The following is a 17736-nucleotide window of genomic DNA, read 5'->3' on the forward strand; positions in this document are numbered from 1 at the left end:
AATGCACAGTAATTTATTATCTGAGTCGACTGTAGTTTATTTTTATTCGTTGTTTTTAGTACCTAACAGACAAGAAACTGCCGTGAAGACAATACTTGTTTCCGCCTTAAGATTCTTGACACTTACTGCGGTGATATGGACCAAGTCGCTACCGCTCCATTTTTATTTTCTCTGCTCACCATTTGTTTTGTGTCTATCGTCGCATCAACAGTTTTCGTCTTTAGCCTATTCCCCAGCTTTGTCTTCATGTTTGAAGAAGCTGAGAACTGCTGTTCTGATTTGGCAGACTAATAAACAGCATAGATGCAATACAACTTCGCAAAAATCATCAAACTTCGCCCCCCTCCCTATCGTCTTTCTCCAGCCGTAAGTTTTTCCATAACATATCAGGTTTGAAAATGTCACTAAATCTATTTTTCACAAAGTCTGCCCCAGACTCTAATTCTGACCACTGCATATCAAGGATGTCTCTTTTCCCCTCTACTTTCCAATCAACATTCCCCAACCAATTTGGAAATCGAAACATGAGTTGTAATAGTGGTCTTACCGAACCACACAAAGCAACGGCAGGATCGATGCACTCAATGCTCTTGCGCGTTTAATCTTCGCTTTCGAACCTCTTGGCGATCTGCCTGCAGAGCTCTACATAAAATGGCCTGCAATTTCTTCGGAATACTGCAAGCTTTAGCAGAAAACGACTACAACAAATGACACCCAGTGTTTGGGACGCGGTTTTAATACGCTCACATGAAGAATTACACTCTAAAAGATTTGATCCTCCAGAGAGAGTTTCGAAACTTCCTCATGTGCAGCCTTTTCTATCACACTGTGCTTCACCAAGGGCTTCAATAGATAGGTAAATGTAGTTCTGGTTTTATTCAGAACACAATGAACGTGAACTGCTCTGCTCTTAACATCCAGATTGAGGAAATTGATATTCTTCGGTGTGAAAGACAGAAAATATGGAAATGCTTTGCAGAGGAGATTGTTATCCCCTCTGCAAATGGTAAATCGACCTTTCCTTTTGCCAATTAGCCCTATCAGTGTCAGCGTTGTTAGGTATATCACCCAGGAACAGAACTGAGGTGCTCCACTGTTCTAAGGTCCTGTAAGCCACTACTTCAAGAGGCAGCCATCATGCTGTACTGATGGACAGCAACGTGGGTTTGGCAATATTTGTAAACCCTTGAAACCGTCCATACTCCTTGACCGGGTTTAGATTAAAACCAACATAGTTTACTGGGTCTCTAATAAAGTCTTCCACGCTTTCAGGTAAGAGTTTTGAAGCGTGAGAAGTGCACTGTGGCAAGCAGTGATTAAAACAGCCTAAGGTAAACAGGTAAGGCACCTGTTCTTTGAGTATGTAATAATAGTTTCCAATTCAATGTTTGGTAATGAGTTAAAAACTTAATATTTATTTCCAATAATTTTTTTCTTCTTAAAATTGCTTGCATTGCATAAAAACTGTATAGAAAACTCCAGTGTTTTCAACCTTCTAGGTCATTTTTAAGGATCAAACACCGGTTGGAGCCACCTATTCCTGGGTATAATTTCAATCAGCAGGTTCAATATGACTGGAAACTGCTTTCAGATTGCATACAATAGATGTTTCATGACGACAGAGGAACTGAAATTAAGCTTATTTTCGTCAATTGCCACCTGGACTATAGGCTATCTTGATTCCCTATGTTTGAATCATTTTTCCATGGACATCACAGTATAAGGCTTATTGTATGTGTTACCTACGTTGAGAGGAAACAGCCATTAGAAAAATAAGTCAAAATTTGTTTGGAGGACTCAATGGTTTTTGGTTTCTGTCCACCTATTAGAAAAACATTAAACACTTCATGGGTCATTTTTCTTCCCCGTGAGGACTTATCACACCATTTTTTGTTTAGTTATTCACCGTTTTTGATCAAACTGACCATTCATCCTTGTGCTTTGAATACGCCTATCATTGTATTCAAAACTATCATTAAAACTAAATTATTGACTGCAGTATTAAGATATTCAAAGCTTCACACGATATACTGATGTTGAAGAAGAGGTGGAAGGGACTGAAACTGAAGCCATAGAATAAAAAATGTCAAGTCAGACACAGAAAATGTTTCAAATTTCGTTCAACTGAATGAAACTTGGCACAAAAGAACATTAAATATTTTTTGTCCATATTTCTGGCAAACTTACTAAATTTCCAAATTAAATTTGACCTTGACTTACTAAATTTACTAATTTGGGTCCGTTTTCAATTTTAATAAAGTAAAATTTTACTAGGTGTGGAAACACACATTGTAAGAAATTCTCAAACTTTATTTTGTATTTCGAAACCTTTTTTAGCTAAACCATTAAACGAGAAATGAAAAATCAATTTGAACGTCAATAATAAGATCTACTATATAAGAATCTTTTTAATCAGTAATTTCTTTATTACAAGCCGTAACACAATTTAAAACCATGAACTCTTTTTATTATAATAATAAATACAGTTTGTCAATAAAGATAACTTTAAACTTGTTCTATTGCATGAGGCAAGTTTCTGAGGCAACGCAGATTGTAAGAAATTCTCAAAGTTTATATTGTTTTAAAACTTTTTTTTAGCTAAACCGTAAAACGCGAAATGAAAAATCATTTTGAACGTCAATAATAAGATCTACTATATAAAAAATTAGTTAGTCAGTAATTTCTTTATTACAAGGCGTAAAGAGTTCAAAAGTGATAAGAGGGTAACTAGCTATCCCCCTCCCCCGATGTCTTCTTTTCCTCAAACGCTTCTGATTATGAGATAGATATTTTGACCAAAATAGTTGAAAGAACAAAGCCGTCAAGTTATAACTAAATATAAGTTATAAAGTTAGAACTAAATCAATACACGTTGTGTGCAAACTGGTTTTCGAATGAACGGAACTCAGAAGTAACTAAGCACATTAATTTGGAACTTTCAGGAAATGATATGGGAGATGATTAATTGACAAAAAAGGAAATATTTTCTCGCCACTACTCTTACTACTGCTACCATTATAAGTGCTACTACCACTATACGCTTATGCTGATATCATCTAAAAAATTCATTAATTTCAAATTTGTCAAATAAATTGAAGTCATCATGCTGCTATCCTACAGATCTTGATCAAAATCCAATGTGTTTGATCAAGGGACTGAATTGTATTCTTATCACTATTCTTGAACTTGTTCTGTTGCAGTTCAATTGCATCCAATCTTTCAATCGACCTTGTTGTGGCAGAGTGGATTGAGACTTTGCTTAGCCTTATTGGGCCAAGGAATCAAATCCTGATGTCGCGAGACTAGGTGACAAAATTATTACATGCTTTTGTGAAAGGATATGTGTTATCAATGGCTCTGTAGGATATTACTCCTTTTATCCTAACAATCATGGACATATTCTTTACCGGTATATGGTTTTATAGGTCCAACCCGAAGCCTTTCAAGCAATGTCTGTGTAACATTTATTAATCTGGTTATTCCCCTGGTTATAGAGTTATCCCGGAATTGGAATTATGCAACTGGTGATCGTTATAATGCAACATCAAAGTATCATTTCTCAAAAAAAAAATATATATTTAGACGACTTAAACTAAGCCAAAAAATCATCTTATTATTTTGGCTTATTTGAATTTTGGTTTCTTTTTCATTCTATTAAGTATTTTAATTGTTATTACCCTATTCTAATAAAGAAATAAAATTTAAAATAAGTAACAATATAATTTGAGATGTTTAATTCAAAATAAATTTCATACAAAATACAATAAAAAATATGATCAGCAATAAAGGCTGATCATAAAGGGTGAATCATATAGTCCCAGCAAGGCCTTATGGCCGAAAGTGCAGAGAAAACGAAGAATAAGAATAAAAAAAATGTAGGAAAACAAAACTGACGGAAAATCATACTGCTCGTACTACTGCTACTATTATTACTACTGTTAGTGCTACTGCTACTATTACTACTGCTGCTACTACTGCTATTATTACTACCGGTACTACTGCTATATTACAAAAGCAAAGGGCATTAGGGTAAAAAATCTGAGGAATAATGAAACTGCTTTGAACTAAATCGAAACACATCAAGTCCACACACGATATCAAGAGGAAATATCTAAAATGCTTCAGGATTGTTTGATGATATTAAAATGAAACTTTCAGCGTGTTTTGAAGGGAATGTTAAAGAAAACCAAACGTGCTATACGCATGCTGCTGCCATTGCTGCAACTGCTACTACAATTATTACTACTACGCAAGCTAAGGGGATTGTGGTCAAGCTTTAAAGAAAGATTTAGGAGACGTTGAACTACAAGGAAACGAGCTATGAGCATGTAGATTGCCAAAAGGGTGGCAAAGCAATATCTCAAGAACGCTTACTTTATCAAGTTAATTTTTTTTAAATGGCCTATGGAATATATTGAACTAGCGAGAAGCTGCTATAAGTATACTATTCAGTGCTACAATTGCTGTATTTATCATTAAGACTTCAATAAAAAATTATTAAGACCTTAAGGAATAGATATCAGGATACACAAATTAAACAATTGCTCAAAAAGGTATGCATAGGTCAATGCTGCTCTATCATAGCTAGCAATATCATTGAAACTTTTAAAAGAGCTCATTTGATTGCAAATTAAAAGTTCTATTGACCTCTTGAAGGGTCAAAAGTGCTCGGAGGGAAGGTAGGCCTCCTCTCAAGCCCATTAATTTATCAAACACAACCAACCAAAATTTTGCCATTTTATTCAACACAGTTGAACAGTACAGTAACTATGTCTTGAAGGATACTAGATATGTCAACCTCCCTCTCCCACCACAGCTACGCAATTTACTTATTGCACTTTAAAATTAAAAGTTACTTTAAAACTAAATCAAAAGGCACTGTGTGTGTGCTGATTGGCAATAAGAAATCTCAGCTATATCCAAAGAATGACTCGCTGAAACTTTCAGCGATACTACCATCGCTACTTCTCCTCTCAAAATTTAAAGTGCACATAATTTGGCCTTGGTTAGCCATATAGGGCCCAGGGTTCAAATCCCGTTGTCGCGAGGTTAGGTGACAAGATTGCTTCATGCTTGCGTAAAAGGACATGAGCCATCGATGCCTCTGTAGGATATTAGTCCTTTTATTTTAATTAAATAAAAAAAAAAGTTTTTTGAAATGAAAGTAAGGAGCGACATTAAAACTTAAAACGAACAGAAATTACTCCATATATGAAAGGGGCTTTTGCTCCTCGACACCCCGCTCTTTACGCTAAAGTTTTTTATTGTTTTAAAAAGTAGAGTAGCGAGAAAGAATCAAACTTTAGCGCAAGGAGCGGGGTGTCGAGGAGGAAAAGCCCCTTTCATATATGGAATAATTTCTGTTTGTTTTAAGTTTTAATGCCGCTCCTTACTTTCATTTCAAAAAACTTGTTTTTTTTATTTAATTTCTGAAAGTTTTTGAATTAATGCATGTCTGATTTTGGCTCTCCGTACATAAATTATTACAATGAAATTTGCATATTAATTCTTTTTTGGCTAAATGGCTTTCTCTTAGTTTTGATCAGACGATTTTGAGAAATAAGGGGTGGGGAAGGAGGCCTAGTTGCCCTCCAATTTTTCGGTTACTTAAAAAGGCAACTAGATCTTGTAATTTTTAACGAACGTTTTTATTAGTGAAAAATATACGTAACTTAAGAATTAACTTACGTAACAAACTTTTATATTATTATATTTTTGATTATATATATGAGGGGGTTGGTCCCCTCTTTAATAACTCGCTCTTCACACTAAATCTTGTTTTGTCCCAATTCTTTAAGAATGACCCCTGAATCAGAAAGGCCGTACAATAAATAGTTGAAATTATTTTAAAAAATTTTAGCATAAAGAGCGAAGTATTTATCTCCTCCTAAATACCTCGCTCTTTATGCTAAAGTGTTTTTAGAACCCCTCATATGCGTAATAATCTCTCCTCGTTTTAATGCTTCTCCTTACTTTCAATTGAAAAAACTTTTTCATGTTTATATTTTCATTGTTTTTTTTTTTTTAATAATAATGCTAGAAAATCCTGCGCCCTTTTCATTGAATTTCTCTTCCCCCATGAAATTTTCCTCCAAGGAAAGATCCTCCCATATAGCCCCCTCCCCTGAATCCCACACCCAAACCAAAAAAATCCCACGTCGGTACACTTCCCAGTAACCATTACTGTATGTAAACATTGGTCAAAGTTTGTAACTTGCAGCCCCTCCCCCAGGGACTGTGGGGGGTAAGTCATCCCCAAAGACATAGTTATTATGGTTTACGACTATGTGGAACAAAATGTCTATCTCAAAATTTTGATCCATTGACTTTGGGAAAAAATGAGCGTGGGAGGGGGCCTAGGTGCCCTCCAATTTTTTTGGTCGCTTAAAATGGCCACTAGAACTTTTCATTTCAGTTAGAATGAGCCCTCTTGCAACACTCTAGGACCACTTGTTCGATATGATAACCCCTGGGAAAAAAAAACAACAAAAAAACAAACAAACAAATAAACACGCACCCGTGATTTGTCTTATGGCAAAAATACGAAATTCCACATTTTTGTAGATTGGACCTTGAAATTTTTTCTATAGGGATCTCTGATACGCTGAATGCGAAGGTGTGATTTTCGTTAAGATCCTATGACTTTTAGGGGGTGTTACCCCCTATTTTCCAAAATAAGGCAAATTTTCTCAGGCTCGTAACTTTGATGAAAAAAACTAAATTCGATGAAACTTATATATTTAAAAGCAGCATAAAAATTCGATTCTTTTGATGTAGCTATTGTTATAAAAACTCCGTTTTTTAAAGTTTAGGTTACTATTGAGCCGGGTCGCTCCTTACTACAGTTCGTTACCACGAACTGTTTGAAACAATCATGGACATAGGCTTTGCGGGTGTATGGTTGTATAGGTCCAACTAGAATCCCTTCAAGCAATGTCTGTGTAACATTTATTAATCTGGTTATATTTCCCGTGGCTATAGAGCTATTGCACGGAATTGGAATTATGCTACTGGTAATCGTTACCAGTGCAACATCAAATTTGATATGCAACATCAAAGTATCATTTCTCTCCAAACAAGAGTCAAGAGCTTGTATGGCACTTGTGACGAGGCCAGAAGAGCCAAGAGCTTCTTCACACCAAGTTTCATTTCGATCTCTCAACTCTAAGCGTTTTTCAAGATTTCCGTTTTCCCCCTCCAACTCCCCCCCAATCTCACCAGGTCCGGAAGAAACTTAAAATAAGAGCTCTGAGACACAAGGTCCTTCTAAATGTCAATTTTAATTAAGATCCGATAACCTGAACGTAAGTTAAAAATACCTCTTTTTTCTAATTTTTCCAAATTAACCGTCCTTCCACTCCCCCCAGATGGTCGAATCGGGAAAGCGACTATTTCTAATTTAATCTGGTCAGGTCCCTGATAAGCCTGCCACCTTTCAGCGATCACTATACTGATCACGTACCTAGTTTCAGATCTTCTTCATGTAAAAATTGGAGTGGTCGGGGATTCGAACACGAGACCTCTCGCACCTTAAGCGAGTACCAGACCCCTAGATCACAAGCCATAATTAAGAAAAAAAATCATTTGGTTTATCGGCAAATACGATTCTTCTCAACTATATTCTTCACAACTATATCAACTATAGATGGCGCTGTTGCGCTAGCACAGCTGCAGAGCCCATCTACCAAGTTTAGCTTAATAGTGCCCAATATATGTGTGCTGGTTCGTCAATGGCGTCACCAGTTAAAGCAGTGACTATCCTGACAGTTTTCTGTGCCATCAATATGCAAATTAAGTACAGGAAAGATACTTTATTTGACCGTTCTTCACCTCTGTATACGGTGGCGTCATCTACTTTTTCAAACTTGGTGACTTTTAATCTTCTGACGAAGCCACCAGATGCTGCTACCGTCCCTTTTTTTTAGATGTCAGCACTTTTCACAATAGAGCTACTTCTACGCACGAACCGCCACGCAAGCCGAGTGATATTTTCTTCTTTTTTGTTCGTGTTAGTTTGTTATTTAGTATTGTGAAGCAACGCAAATTAGCTGTTAGCTACGATGTTGTTTAAATAAACCTATCTCTCTCTCTCTCTCTCTCTCTCTCTCTCTCTCTCTCTCTCTCTCTCTCTCTCTCTCTCTCTCTCTCTCTCTCTCTCTCTCTCTCTCTCTCTCTCTCTCTCTCTCTCTCTCTCTCTCTCTCATATTGCTTGCTCACTCCCCCCCCAGAAGGTCGAATTGGGGAAGAGACTATTTTTAATTTAATCTGGTCAGGTTTCTGATACTCCTGCCAGCTTTCATCATCCTAGCTTATCTGGAAGTGCACAAAGTGGCAAAAACAGGACCAACAGACAGAAAGACAGACAGACAGACGGAAAATGTGATCGCTCTATGTCGGTTGGTAAATACCAAGTGCCATAAAAACGAAAAGGCAAGAAAGATATTTCAGGAAAAGCATACTTAATACGAAAACTAATTTTTGAAGCAAATTGTATCAGAACACAAAAATGGCTCTTCACATGTCTTTTCGTTGTTTCTTTTCTAAAGGCTGAAGATAAGCCTCATTTTGGACTCTAATCAGCATGAAAATCCGATTATTTTGATGTATATTTTAGCATCAAAATTCCGTTTTTTAGAGTTTCGTTTACTATTGAGCCGGGTCGCTCCTTACTACAGTTCGTTACCACGAACTGTTTGATTCTTTTAATTGCAATTTTTTAACTTTTTTTTCGAAGATCATACATAGCCAGCGTGGTCATGGGACGTTTCTAGTTGAGCCAGAAGTAATCAGAAAACATAAAAAGAGTTATGACTGTCTTTAAACCTATGAATATCGATCTTTATGCTTACCAAATTCAAGATATTTTTATAAATAAATAGTATTTTTATTGAAAATATTTTTTTTTATAGAGCTTAGCCTTTCATTTAAGCCGAGGGTCTTAAATATAAAGTTTGATTTTCTACTGTTTTTGATAAGAGATTTCTTTATTTCACACTTGCTTTTCTTTAGTTTAAAATTAGTTATGAACACATAGAAGATAAAACTTTTTCAAATGGACGTTTATTGTTTATTGTTTATAGGTAAAAGCTAATTTAAAAACCACATATACCAAACAAAAGTGTTCTGATAATCTTTAAAGATCACAAAAATAAATCAAACACTAAAAATTAATAATCAGTAACTGACTAATCAAATGTAAATAATATAAATCACAGAAAGGAAAGAATGGCAGGTCTAAAAAACAAGGTTTAAAAAAGAACCATCGGAAAGAATTTCAAGCAGAAAAATAGTTTGGTTAGACTAAACAAGTCTTCTCCACATTGTAGAAAGGAAAAGCCAACTTAAGCGGATTAAATCCAGATAGTTCATGTGTTGCAAATCTGATTAAAATTTGTAATCTATAGAGTAAGGAAAAGTAATAAAAAGTAATATATTTATATACTACTACAACTACTACTACTACTAACAACTCACTGCAGCACCAAGCCGCCCGAGGCCAACACAACTACGCACGCTCCTCCTCCAACCTAATTTATTTAAAGCCTCCCTCTTTACACCCTCCCAGGAGGTTCCCATTTCCTTTAAATCCTTATTTATGACATCCTCCCAACCCAGACAAGGACGACCTGCTTTCCGTGTAGCCCCAGACTTGTTGGCCAAAAAGGACAATCTTCGATAATCTGTCATCCTTCATCCGCAGAACGTGGCCTAGCCATCTCAATCTTTCTTTCATTATAGCCCTAGAAAGCGGGATTGGACCACATTTTTCGTACAATCTACTGTTTGAAATACAGTCAGTCAGCCGGGTACCCAGAACAATCCGTAGGCAGTTTCTCTGGAAAACATCTAGTAAATTTTCATTTGCTTTTCGGAGCGCCCATGCTTCAGAGCCATATTTGACCACTGTCATCACTGTAGCTTCCAATATTCTAATCTTAGTTTGCAGACTTATCTTTCTATCCTTCCAAACTTTTTTTAACTGTGAAAAAACACCCTGAGCCTTAGCTATTCTACTTTTAACATCTTCACTGCTCCCACCATCTTTGTTAATAATACTACCAAGGTAACTGAAGCTCCCAACCTGATCAATCTTTTCGTTACCTAATGTCACCTGTTCATCTTCACTAAGGTTCCTAGCCTTAGTGACTTAGTCTTCTTAACATTAATTTTCAAGCCTATTTTAGCACCCTGAACTCGCAAAACCTCTAAAAATTCATTCATTTTGCTCACACTTTCATCTAATATGCTTAAATCATCAGCATAATCTAAGTCCAGGAGCGTTTTTCCTCCCCATTTGATTCCGTGGTCTCCAATTGCCTTTCCTGTGCTCCTTAAGACGAGGTCCATCAAAATGATCCATATGAAGGGGGATAGAACACAACCCTGCTTAACTCCTGATTTAATACAAAACCAGTTGCTAACCTCATTTCCTACCTTAACCGAAGCAGTATTATTCTCGTACATAGCACAAATCACTTTAACAGCTTGCTGATAATACAGCTGCTTTTGTGAGCGGTAAATCTTTAAATTAGCTTCAAATATATATTTCTCATGCATACATTCGTATTTTGAAATGGATTGATGACAATAGACTTGTGCTTGATAAGAAAAAACTGAACTTACAATTCATTGTAGATTTGGGTACAGGTTTCCAAAACTAACATTTGCATTATGCTTGAGCACTACTACTAATAATAATAACTGACCGCAGCACCAAGCCGCCTGTGGCCAACACAGTTACGCACGCTCCTCCTCCAACCAAATCTTTTTAGGACCTCCCTCATTACACCCTCCCAGGAAGTTCTCGTTTCATTAAAATTTTATTTATGACATCCTCCCATCCCAGACGAGGACGACCTGTTTTCCGTCGCTTGAAAAGGTTTATTGTACATTGAAAGAGTGAGAATTATTCGTTTTCTAGTATGGTTGTCGACGAGAATCTTCCATGGAAGGTCACATCAATATTTTTCGCGCGAAAGCTTCATGGGGTGGTGGCATTATGAATCAGTTGAAAAATATAATTCCCTACTCTGCCCTTCAGTTAGTTTATTTTACTTTAGTTCAATCTCATTTGGACTATAAGGGATTGGTTTACCTAAAGGCGTTTAAGTCTAATCTTATTCAACTTTCAAAAGATACAAAAAAGAGTGTGCTTAAGTCCTTTCTACCGTTTCCTTCCCTTTGGCCAAATAAATCGATGGCAAAATCGTTACATAATATTGTGGATATTCTCCCGGCGAGTCTTAGTGTCCAGTCTTCTTTAATTCTGTTTAGAGCTAAATTCAACCGTGGAGATCTTCCTAAATATTCTTTATCAAATGAACCTGTTCTTTCTGTCCCATAATGTTCGTCTCTACTCAATCTGAGTCTAGTTCATTAATCCCTTTGCCAAAATGTGAGAGGTCAAGATTTACAGTGCGGTTCCTTTGATTTGGTCAACCCTTGTTGCATCTATAGATGTAATGTTGTCACATAATGCGATAATTAATTTTCAAAATAATTTTCGAAATTTTCCAGACTCTAGACCACCCTTGGGTGACTCATCAGAGTATATTTTAAATTAGAAATAATGTTTAATAGGTGAATGTTATGTGTATTAAATCTGTTGTATATATTTGAGTTAAACTGCATTCTGCTGTTTTTTCTTTTTTTATTTAATAGTTGAATTTTGAGCTGTTTAACCTGTTGTATATTTTTTGTTAAATTGTATTTTGCTAATTTTTTTACTCGTAATCTGCTCCCTATTGTGTTTGTTCAGTTTTGGCAGACAACAAATAGGTAGGATAACAAAAGGAGTAATTTCCAATAACCAGCAAAATTCTCAGGGGTAATTGTTTCAAATCAATGGTCTTAGACAATAGGGAGAGGTATCATAACATTAAATCTTGGCTCCGAATGTTGCTCATTCAATGCTTTAAAAATTAAGCGCCTATTTTGGTGAAGGGTTCCTTTGATTTGGTCAACGCTTGTTGCATCTATAGATGTAACGTCACATACTATAAGGTCATCTACTAAAATGTCATCTATATCACATACTGCCATTAAATCTCGGCTCCGAATGTCGCTCATTCAATGCTTTGGAAATTAAAAGTATATTTTGATGAAAGGTCCCTTTGATTTGGTGAACTCTTGTTGCATCTATAGATGTAATGTCACATACTATAAGGTCACCAACTAAAATGTCATCTATATCACATACTGCCATTAGATCTTGGCTCCGAATGTTGCTCATTCAATACTTTACAAATTAAAAGCCTATTTTGGTGAAAGGTCAACGCTTGTTGCATCTATACATGTAATGTCACATACTATAAGGTCATCTACTAAAATGTCATCTATATCACATACTGCCATCAGATCTCGGCTCCGAATGTCGCTCATTCAATGCTTTAGAAATTAAAAGCATATTTTGATGAAAGGTCCCTTTGATTTGGTGAACTCTTGTTGCATCTATAGATGTAATGTCACATACTATAAAGTCATCAACTAAAATGTCATCTATATCACATACTGCCATTAGATCTTGGCTCCGAATGTTGCTCATTCAATACTTTAAAAATTAAAAGCCTATTTTGGTGAAAGGTCAACGCTTGTTGCATCTATACATGTAATGTCACATACTATAAGGTCACCTACTAAAATGTCATCTATATCACATACTGCCATTAGATCTCGGTTTCGAATGTTGCTAATTCAATGCTTTAGAAATTAAAAGCATATTTTGGTGAAAGATAGTGTCTTGAATTTATTATTTTGTGATTGCTTGGATGTGATCTTTCTGCCCCCCCCCCCTGCCCACTCTAGCCTGATAATTGGTATTACTAAGCTAGTATTGTCTTAAATGGACGTCTGTGGTGGTAGGTTGGAGTGGCAAGTCAATTTTATATCTTTGATAACACAGGCAAGAATAGCTGTGTTTGTTTTAGTAATATGGTGTATCGTTTTTTTTTTCTCGTTGGTATACGAGCTCTGCATCCCGCCAAGGGAAAAAAATGTATAAAATTGTGCAATTTATTGCTATAACATTAAAGAACCTTTAACTTAATAGATGAATCTATTCCAAGCAGATCAAACACAAGTTGTTTATTCAAATAAAAATATGAAAATTGAAACATACTATGAAATTCAACCAAGAAATTAAAGTAAATAAACAGTGTTGCAACCCCTAATAATTAAGGTAAATACTAAGTAGAAAATACGACAAAAAAAAACACTAAAAAATTCAGTTACGAAACATGTTATAAATATTATGAGTGAAAAAGAGAGGGATAAAATCGAAATTTATATAAAATAAATTTTATACCCTTATAAATCTAATACGCCCTTAGTTACTTCACAGCCGTTAGTTGTCAACTTTAACGTCTGTAGTTAATGTAAATTTACTATGATTTACTACTTTGAACAGGGATGGATACATAAATAGTGTTGAGGAAGGTGCACCAACATAACTTGAGCCCTTTCGCTAGTGTTTTTCACCCCTACACCCCTGTAGTGAGTTAAAACTCTCGAACTTGGGATGGAAAGAAATATGCCCCTAAAATAACCTCTTGGATCCTCTCCTAGAATGTATTTTGAATCACTTTACATGTTATATTCCTCAATTGCTTATGTCTAGATTTGGCTTAGTTCTACCCTCTTTAGTGTTTTTACTAATTTAACCCGCTTTAAAAGAAGGCAAACTTACAGGAAAAAAATATAGTTTCAGTAATTTAATACGTAGAAAAAACTTTGAAAAGTATTTATGACTGAATCCCCTCCCCTGTAAGGAAATCCAGAGTACGGTCCTGATATTCACAAATACTTAAACAGAGAAAAAAAGCACTATATCTATATATTTTATAAATTACAGAGAACTTTATTGAGCAACTGTAGCAGACCCTTAACGATACCTTGTTTGATGGGATATTTCAAAGTTTTTTTTTTAAATAGAATAACAATCAGAAGACTTGAGAGAAAAATTAGAATTAAAAGCTATACAAGTAATCACAGACTCCATTTCTAGTTAAATAAGTAACTAGGTAACATTTCCGGGTAGATGAGACCCAAAACATAAAACATCATAAAATAGATAATACATTCAATATCTAAACTTCAATCTCGCCCCTTATGTTCTAGCACGCACTGGTACGTTGGCCTAACTAAGGCAGGGAAGTCAGGAGGGTGTTAAGCCCCTTCCACCTGTTTCAACCCACCACTAAATTTCATTCTCAATGGGGAAACATATAAAATGAGAAGGTTAGTCCATTAGGAAGGGAATTACAGCCCAATCTAAGGTTTCTCTTTACACCAACGCACACGTGGTATGCAAATTATTAAAACGTAAATAAATATATACAACATAAATAAACTCTACAATGAACAGCTTTAGGGCTACAAGATAAAAAAAAAACTCTTGGGCTACAAAACTTAGGGAAACAACATAAATACACTTTACAATCAAAAGTAGTTTTTCTGTTTTAGGGTTATAAGAAGAGTACAACATATCCTGACCTCTCTTTAAGAACCTTCAAGCGTACTTTAAAAATTTGTCATTCTATCTTTAATGGTATATGCTAACACTATCCGGCACTTTACTCCACAAAATGGAGTATTTCACCAGGAATTTAAAATACCTACTTTGCATATTTTACTCTTCTTCTAAAGGTTGCTGAAAGATACTTGAATATACAGTAAATTAAGAAAAACATGTCTTTTTTTCTTTAAAAAAAGTGATTTTTTCTTCTAAGCAGAACAGGCCAACAAAAAAACAAGTAAAAGAACCAAAATCATGGACATACTGCATAAGTGTAAATGTTTTTATCTTCGGAATACCTTTTTTTGTTAACGAAAAATATATAAAAGATACAGAGAAGCAAATAAGATTAATATATTCACATACTTGTACTGGGAGGACCTAGACAACAAAGCAGCCAATCAGATTAAAGCAGCCAATCAGATAATCAGAACCACTTGGTGATTCTTTTTAACCTTGGGCAATAAAATTTTCAATAAAAACTAACTTTGTTAGTTTAATCTATTAATTAGCCCAGGAATCTATTTTTAATTAACATAACTTAAACCAGCTGTCGGCTCTAATGTAAGATTTGCTGTGGTTTGAATACACTTTTCAAAAATGACCCTCACTTCCGAATAGAACATTCCCTAAAGTGCACGCACTCGAATAAGAGTCCACTCGATAAAATAGTTCACGCTTTTCAGCATCAGTAACAAGCTTGTTCCACAAATCATTGCGTCTCAATGTCGCCATATGGCCGCAGATGATTAAACAATGTTTTGCACGGGTTAAGGCAACATTGAACTTCTCAGGTTCAGAGAAGGATCCAATTCCTTCCTTGCTGTCCCTTGTAGCGGATATTACGATGACATGCTTTTCTCTACCTTGAAAACCCTTGACAATGTCCACTTGAACACTTTTTGCACCACTGCAATCACTAAAACAAAAAACAAACGTAAGAACAATGTTCTGATAAACACGGGTGGTAGCAGAAGATGGCTTATACCCTCCAGCCCCTCTTAATGCCTAAAAAAACATGAAAGTACGAAACTGTGTGCTATTCAGATAAATTCGCTTTTACAGTAAGAAGAACCTCTGGCTCTATCTTATGGGCGTAGCTAGAAATTTGCGCCACCTAGAAAACACATAGCCTTGTAAAACAGTAACATGTCAAAGCTTAATGTAATGCTGCGTTTTAGTTTAGCACGGTAATTATTTCCTTAATACCTACTTGCCCCCCCCCCCCCTGTTGCAGAAAGGATGGGTGAAGTAAAAGAAGAAACGCCATTACGCTATATATGAGCTTTTACTAATAGGTATCTTTGTGCCCACAGTGACCTAACTCGTTTACTTCAATTTTTTCTTTTCTTTTTGTGAAATATTTGTGTTGTTTCTTTTATACTCCCGTTTTAACTCCTAGTTTTCTATGATATATTTATCTTGTTAACAGTGTCTTTTCTTAGTTTGTGTTGTAAATTTAATACTCCACTGTTTTTTTTAAGTGGGCAAATAACTAAATATATATTAAACTGAACCAGATAGATAATTCTCAATGGAAGTAATTTGGTGGGCGGGACCAAACTAGGGTAGGCTGCAAGATTTTTTTACAGGTCGAGATTTGAGACTGTGGAACAGAATTGACGATGTGAATGACACAAAGAGCATCGACTGAAGTAGGGATTCAGGAAATTTTGTATAGAGTTCCTCAAGGTTGGATATACAAGACGAAAATTGCTGAGTTGAATTATTTTCAATAGGATGTTCTAACTCGTATGAAAATACAGATATTAAGATGGAGATAGATATTTACAGGGGTGTATCTACAGAATTTTTGTTGGGTATTGTAGTAGGGGCTATTCGACCGGTAGCGCAGAAAAGTAGCTATTAAGAAACACGCTACTAGGTGAATGTAAAAACATTACGCAATACATTATAAACAATAGACACACATTAAATAATATTAGACATAAGTGCTAGTGCTTTGCTTTTATTTAAATTGTTAGAAATGAGCTGTTTCAGACGACATTAGTATATCGAAAACAATGTTTTGGGTGGGCAAAGGTGAATTTCGTATACATTCGGCTTTTTTTTAGTCAGATTCACCATTAATACTGCAGTACATATCTATCATCCATTTCACCCAATCCCCACACCCAGTACATGCGCAATCTCAAAATTGAATCAATCTCTATTATAATAGCCTGGTTATACCGGGCTATTAGAACATAAGATTTAATTTGTTGTGCTAAACTTATAATATACATGAATTAATATTATTTATGATTTTTTGTTTAATTGTTTATTTGTGGATTTATATTAGTAAATAGCATTAATAGCAACGGACCACATAAAGCCAGAACAAAAATCATAGGCAGCGCAATGGTGCTGTCTAAGTAAAGAATTTTGAGTTGTTTAACCTGTTGTATATTTTTTGTTAAATTGTATTTTGCTAATTTTTTTTACTCGTAATCTGCTCCCTATTGTGTTTGTTCAGTTTTGGCAGACAACAAATAGGTAGGATAACAAAAGGAGTAATTTCCAATGACCAGCAAAATTCTCAGGGGTAATTGTTTCAAATCAATGATCTTAGACAATAGGGAGAGGTATCATAACATTAAATCTTGGCAAATTCATGTCTAAGTAAAGAATTTTGAGTTGTTTAACCTGTTGTATATTTTTTGTTAAATTGTATTTTGCTAAATTTTTTTTACTCGTAATCTGCTCCCTATTGTGTTTGTTCAGTTTTGGCAGACAACAAATAGGTAGGATAACAAAAGGAGTAAGTGCTGTCTAAGTAAAGATACAGGATAAGTCAAATTGACTTATTGAGTTGATAAACATTACCCTACTTACCTTAATTAGTGTGACTTATCTTTCTAGGTTACGTATAGCTTGCGTACGAGTTCAAGGACAGCTTGTGAAGAATAAGATTATTGTGTTTTTTTTCAATGAAATCTAAAATCTCGCAATATGGAAAAATTTCGCCATAAAAAAGCTGAAACAATCAAATTTTAATCGTAAATTTTTTTATGGAAAAATTTTTATGGGAAAATTGTAAAAACTTGACATCGTTTTCCAAGCTCATTGCATAATTTAAATACTATATATAAACTATGCAAAAATTTTCAAAACAAATGAAAATGATTCCAATTTTTAGCACAAAGCCTAAATTTAATATTTTGAGCTAAATAAAGATCAATCTTAAATCAATATATAAATACTCAAATAAGATACATAAATCA

The sequence above is a fragment of the Artemia franciscana genome, chromosome 8, assembly GCF_032884065.1.
Source record: "Artemia franciscana chromosome 8, ASM3288406v1, whole genome shotgun sequence".
Taxonomy (NCBI): domain Eukaryota; kingdom Metazoa; phylum Arthropoda; class Branchiopoda; order Anostraca; family Artemiidae; genus Artemia; species Artemia franciscana.